The sequence below is a fragment of the Peromyscus maniculatus genome, chromosome 23 (genome assembly GCF_049852395.1).
Source record: "Peromyscus maniculatus bairdii isolate BWxNUB_F1_BW_parent chromosome 23, HU_Pman_BW_mat_3.1, whole genome shotgun sequence".
NCBI lineage: Eukaryota > Metazoa > Chordata > Mammalia > Rodentia > Cricetidae > Peromyscus > Peromyscus maniculatus.
Window position 1 is genome coordinate 20,482,908 of NC_134874.1, and position 6,000 is coordinate 20,488,907.

General features: G+C 52.9%; 1 protein-coding gene across 5 annotated transcripts in view; it reads right to left on the reverse strand.

Moving 5' to 3' along the window:
* Nucleotides 1-3,255, reverse strand: part of Rimbp2 (RIMS binding protein 2) — a 194,409-nt gene extending 191,154 nt beyond the window's left edge. For 3 of the 5 annotated variants that reach the window (XM_006971379.4, XM_016002832.3, XM_076560741.1), the window contains exon 1: nucleotides 2,464-2,656. The gene's annotated coding sequence lies outside the window, so the exon portion shown is untranslated. Of the gene's footprint in view, nucleotides 1-2,463 lie in introns of all 5 variants that reach the window. The other 2 variants (XM_016002820.3, XM_016002799.2) reach the window with 2 other exon arrangements.
* Nucleotides 3,256-6,000: the final 2,745 nt, after the last annotated feature.

Sequence of the window (6,000 nt, forward strand, 5' to 3'; positions counted from 1 at the left end):
AGAAGGCAGGGAGCAGGATGGAAGGTTGTCAATGTTTTCAAGATGGGTCTGAGGGATGCAGGGGAGCACTCTGGAGACGGGAACCTCCTCAAGCCTTCCCGTAGACTGGAAGCTCCCCAGTCCAACTGCCCATGCACTTGAACCCCAACTCGCTGTGGCACCACCGGGAGCCGCCTGGGCACAGAGGAGACTTAAGGCCACTTTCCTCTGAGCCTTTGTGTCCTGGCATTGCTACTTACATGGCTTGTAACAGTGCTCCATTTGTGACCTCACCAAAGACTAAGGGAGCATGGAGAACATTGGCCAGAGTGGCTTAGTGTCCTTTGATCCGGGGGTGTTCGTATGGGGTCCCAAGCAGCAGCAGCCACCTCTGGGAACTTTTAGAAAGGTAGATAACCTGCCCCTCCCCTGAATCATGCCATACACTAAACGGTAGAGTTCCTACAAGCCTGATGTGTCTTTGCAGACAGGCATGTGAGCCCAGCATGGACACTGCACACTGGGGAAGCCCCCTGTGGCTCCCACATCTCCCCATCTTCCCTCACGCTGTCAGTGAGAGCAGAGGTAAAGGACCCCGCCGCTCCCTCTATCCTGGACCACTGGGAAAGCTGAGCTCTGTGCCCCGGGTACTGAGCCATTTGGCAATGATGAGGTCCTAAGCCCCATGCCTCTGTCATACACACCCCTAAAGCACCACACTGTCTGGAGCTCAGAAGTCCTGGCCGCAGAACTCATAGGACAGAACCACAAATGTTGGGGGCCAGCAGCTGTCAAGATGAGAAAGAAGCCAGCTTGGAGTTGGAGGGACTCTAAAGTCTGGGAGAAATGGGGGATGGGGTAGTTTTCCGAGGTCCCATGCTGGTCACATTCCACACCCCGGGCTCATGTGAGATGCCCCCAGCTCTCGGCTCCTAGCTCAGAACTGGACAGAGAAGAAATTGTCCCACCACCTGCCACAGAGGCCCAGGGCCCTGGGTACCGCCTCCTCCTCCACACTCGCCCACATCCAGAACCACCTCCCTCTTCCTAGTAGGCAGCTCCATCTGTGACATTCCCCTCTCCCTGACATGAGTTGTCTCCCACCCACATCTCCATCAGGGTCCTTCAGAAGGGTCTGTCCTGAAGCAAGACCTTCTGCCTCTTCTCTCCCTCAGCCCCCAGCCCCCAACACCCTGAGGATCTATAACACAGAGACACTTTGCAGAGGGGTCTAGTGAGCCCCAAGTTCAGTCCCCACAACCCACAGTGGACGTGCCTCCCTCCACCCAGACTGGGGACGTGCTCCTTCCTTCCTGCTTTCCTTCCTTCCTTCCTCCTTCCTTCCTTCCTCCTTTCTTCCTTCCTTCTTTTCTTCCTTCCATCCTTCCTTCTTCTCTGCCTCCCTCCCTCCCTTGCTCCCTCTCTCCTTCCTTCCTTCCTCCACACTTTCCTTCCTTTTCTAGTCCTTCCCTCTTTCAATCTTCCTCCCCTCTTCCTTTCCTCGGTCCCTCTCTCCCTTTCTTCCTCCCTCTGGTTTCTTCCCTTCCTTCCCAGTCGCTCTCTTCTCTTCATCTCCCCTCTCTCTTCCTGATCTGATCACCCAGACAGCTCAAGGGACAGCCAGTATGCTCTCCCTGGGGGACAGAACCAAACTGATCCCCCAGAGGTCCCAGCCAACCATCGCCTCCCTCAGGCTCTGTCCACACCAGCGTCCTGGCAGGTCATCCTGTAAACCTGCCTTTCCAGGTAGAGGGGAAAGTCTGTACACACACACACACACACACACACACACACACACACACACACACACACGCCCTGTGCCGAGAACATCTGTCTCCACAAACAAACCCTTGCAGCCACCACTGGCTCCGGGACACCGTTTGACAAATTCACATTGCACATTTCAGTCCGCGTGGGCAGTGGATGGCGGAGCGACGGGGATGCTCCGAGCCCGCTCCCTCCCCCCCTGCGCCGTCCCCCAGGAAGGCGGCCCCAGGCCCCAGGCGCCCCGTCTGAAACCCTGAAGACCGAGTAGCTGCCCTCAGGAAAGGCTCTGCCCCAACAGCGCGGTGTTAAACTTTGCCCAGAGGGGCTTTTCTGTCTGAAAGGCTGGGGACCCACGAAGACCGGGAGAGCCACAGCGCCACCGTCATCGCCATCTCCGCTGACACAGTACGGATGAGAGAAGCCCTTCCCTTCACTCTGACAAGGATCCCTTGGTGGCAAGCCACACGAAGACAGGAGCCACAGTAGCATCCCTCACCAAGCGTCACCCGCGGCAGCCTCTTGTCCTCGGCAGCCACCACTGACCACCCAAGGCCGAAGGGCATCCTCCCAGTGCTGGAAAATAAACTTCACCGGGGCAAAGAGTTCCTTGCTAAGCCCCTGTCGCCAGGGCCACTGCGGCTCTAAGAAGAAAGGTGAATGGAAGAGGAGCTATTTTTAGGAAGAAAAAAAAAAATTAAATCTCAAATCGCAGCCTACCTTGGATGTTCTCGGTGCCCAGCCTCCCGGGCTCCCAGAGAGGGAGAGAGACAGAGACAGAGCCTCTGCAGTACACTGTGTCAGATTACAAACTGGGGCCAGGGGGAGGGAGGAGAGAGAGGAGAGAGAGAGAGAGAGAGAGAGAGAGAGAGAGAGAGAGAGAGAGAGAGAGAGAGAGAGAGAGAGAGAGAGATCCAATCAACACTGAAGGGCACGGGTGTGTGGGCACGCTTGGAATCAGCTAGAAATTATTCATTTAATTTTTGCAGGGAGAGGAGAGAGAGAGAGAGAGAGAGAGAGAGAGAGAGAGAGAGAGAGAGAGAGAGAGAGAGAGAGAGAGAAAGAGCCACCCGACAGAGAGCAGTAGCCAGAGCTTGGAAAAGGCAGTGTTTTAACACACACGCGCATACACACACACACACACACACACACACGTGCGCACACAAACGCGCATGCACACATGCATCCCAAGATGGCTCTGTCCCTTCCCTGCCGGCGTCTCTCACGGAGCTGTGGTCAAAAGCAGGGCAGAAATGGAGGCGGAGCTGGGGACCTTGATGCAGGGCTCAGGGTTGAAGAGCTCCCCTGGCGGCCTAGGGCCCGGTCTGCCCCTGCAGGTGGTCCAGGGCCCTGCAGCCAGGTGGAGGCAGACGCGGTTGTGCCCACCAGGCTGTGCTAAGGATGCAGAATGAGGCGGCTATGCAGGGCTCCCCGCTGCCTGGGTCCCTTATCCCTGTCCAATCTCCCTCCCCATCCAGCTGCCCATCACCCTCATGTGCCCTTTCTATCCTCAACTTGGCAATTGCCAGATGTACCAGCTACCTAGCAACAGAGGGGCAAGAGAGAATAATATCAGGAAATGGACACACACACACACACACACTCCCTTGGGGTCAGAATCTCACTGTTAACTCTGTGAAGATGCTAAACAGCCCCTGCTCCTGTGAAGGTATGCCTCAGGCTGGCAGCATCCTGATCGAGGCTGCGTGGGGCCCTGTGGCCTGTGTAGGAAAAGACTGAGGGAAACTATAAACAAAGCTGGCACATGTATCACCTGCAGCTCCTTCCTCCCAAACAAAGGGCTTCTGGGAACTGTCTGTGACCTCTCTGATTAAGGGACCCACTCCCTGAGGGTTCACTCGTGGATCCTGAATGAACCACAGCAAATAAAACTAAAAGGCCAAGGGATGCTCCCACACACACACCCTGCCCCCAAGATGATGCTCCCTACCACAAAAATGTGTTCAGTAAAATTTTCAGAGCCCACATCAGCATCAGGCAGCTCAAGACTGCCTATAACACCAACTCCAGGGGATTCAATGGGTGCCTGCACACATACACACACACACACACACACACACACACACACACACACACACACACACACACATTAAATCTGGAAGAAAAAAAAAAGCAAAGCTTTCCTAATCGGGACTCATTTTGCATCCTAAATATGACTCTGAACTTGCCCTTGGGAAGGGAGGCTTCACTCAGGCACTCGTGCCCCAAACATAGGTTCACACTGAAGTTAGGAGTCAGAGAGTAAAATGCCTGCCATACCCTACACTTCAGAGCCATTAGATCCTAGCAACTGCCAACATCCTGAGACCATGGAAGGCACCAGAACCCACTCAAAGACTCACATGTGCTTCCTCATAGCAGTAATGTCATAGTAGCCACTAGGAAAGCAGCTCAATGTCCAGGGACCAATGGGTGACCCGTAGAATGGGGTATATCCACACGACAGAATAGTATTCAGCCATGAAAAAGCATGAAGGACTGATTTCCACTATGCAATGTAAACATTTAAAAATTTTTGCTGACTAAAATGTTCAGGATAGATGATTCCACAGAAATAAAAAGCAGATTGGTGATGATAAAGATTGGAAACCAGTTTAATGGGGCTGGGGTTTATCCTGGGGCCATAGACATATCATGGAACCAAAGGGGTAGTGGTGACACATACCACGGATATTCCACATGCCATTGTTCTATACATGCTTGGCAACAGCTGAGGTGTGTCACCTAATCTGGGGTCGCACTGGCCCAGCACTGATCCTGGCTTTCCACAAGGCCTTGAACAGGTCAGTCTGCTCCACACCTGCAGAATCGTCATCTGTTTAAAGCAGCCCGCCAACTTCATGGGGCTTTTGTGAAAAACAAAATAGCTCATGGAAGAAAACAAACCTACTACTGCTCTAAAAGACTCATTCTGAGCCAGAACAAAGCGCAGACCTGAAATCCCAGCACTCTGGGAAGCTGAGGCATGAGGAGCACTGTCAGTTCAAGGGCAGTCTGGGCTACAGAGACCCTGCCTGTAATGGTCGGTCACTGATTGATAGTTATATGGGCTGGGCTGTGGCTGAGTAGTAGGGCACCCTGGGCTCCATCCCCCCACCACAGAAAACAAAAATTTGGGACTGGAGGGATGGCTTGGTGGTGAAGAGCACTGGCTGCTTTTCCAGAGGACCCAGGTTCAATTCCCAGCACCCACACGGGGCTTACAACCATCTGTAACTCCAGTTCCAGGGCATCCAACGCCCTCTTCTGGTGGGCACTGTGCACACATGATACATAGACTTACATGGAGGCACAACATAGATAAATCAAATCAAATTAAATAATAAACCCTTTTTAAGTAACAAAAAATATTGGATGGCTTTCAAATCCTACTTCCTTAGCAAAGAGGAAGTCATTTGCAAAGCATTCCTACACATCCAATAGGTCCCAAGTTCAAGGCTCACTAACTCTGTCCCTTCCTGCTGGTGTCTCTCAGAGTGGTCAGAAAGCAAGACAGAGCTGGGCGGTGGTGATGTACACCTTTAATCCCAGCACTCAGGAGGCAGAGGCAGGCAGATCTCTGTGAGTTCGAAGCCAGCCTGGTCTACAGAGCGAGATCCAGGACAAGCACCAAAACTACACAGAGAAACCCTGTCTCAAAAGAACCAAAAGGAAAAAAAGAAAGAAAGACAGACAGAAACAGAGGTGGATCTGTAGCCCTTGCTGCCAACCTGAGAAATCCTGCAGGACAGTGAGAATTCTTACACAGTGCAGTGTGTAGCTCAGTGCACAGTGTTTCTTGGTGTCATTTTTTAATTACACACACACACACACACACACACACACACACACACACAAAGAACAAACTAACAAGGGTGAGTTTGTGCATGAGATGCTGGAAATGGCGTTAGACTCTCAGCTTTGTGGGCACATCTCTTGAGACAAGGTGATATAGGTGAGGCCAGTCTACTCCAGGATGGATGAAGGCTGGTCCAGCTCAGCAGGAAGAACTGTCAAGTCTGAAATATGGAACAAAAGCAGTCACCGGTTCATGCTGGTCCCAGCCCATTCACTCCGGAGCAGAAGACAGACCATGGAGCTCCCCGGGTCACCAGGCTGTCACAAACTGTGACCAGTAACACATCACCAAGAGTTTATCCCACACTGGATAAAACACCTGCAGAGGATGTCACAAAGGGGTCAGAAACTGAGCTGTGTAATGAATGCCCCTTCCGTGCCCCAGCCCTTGCCTGGTGG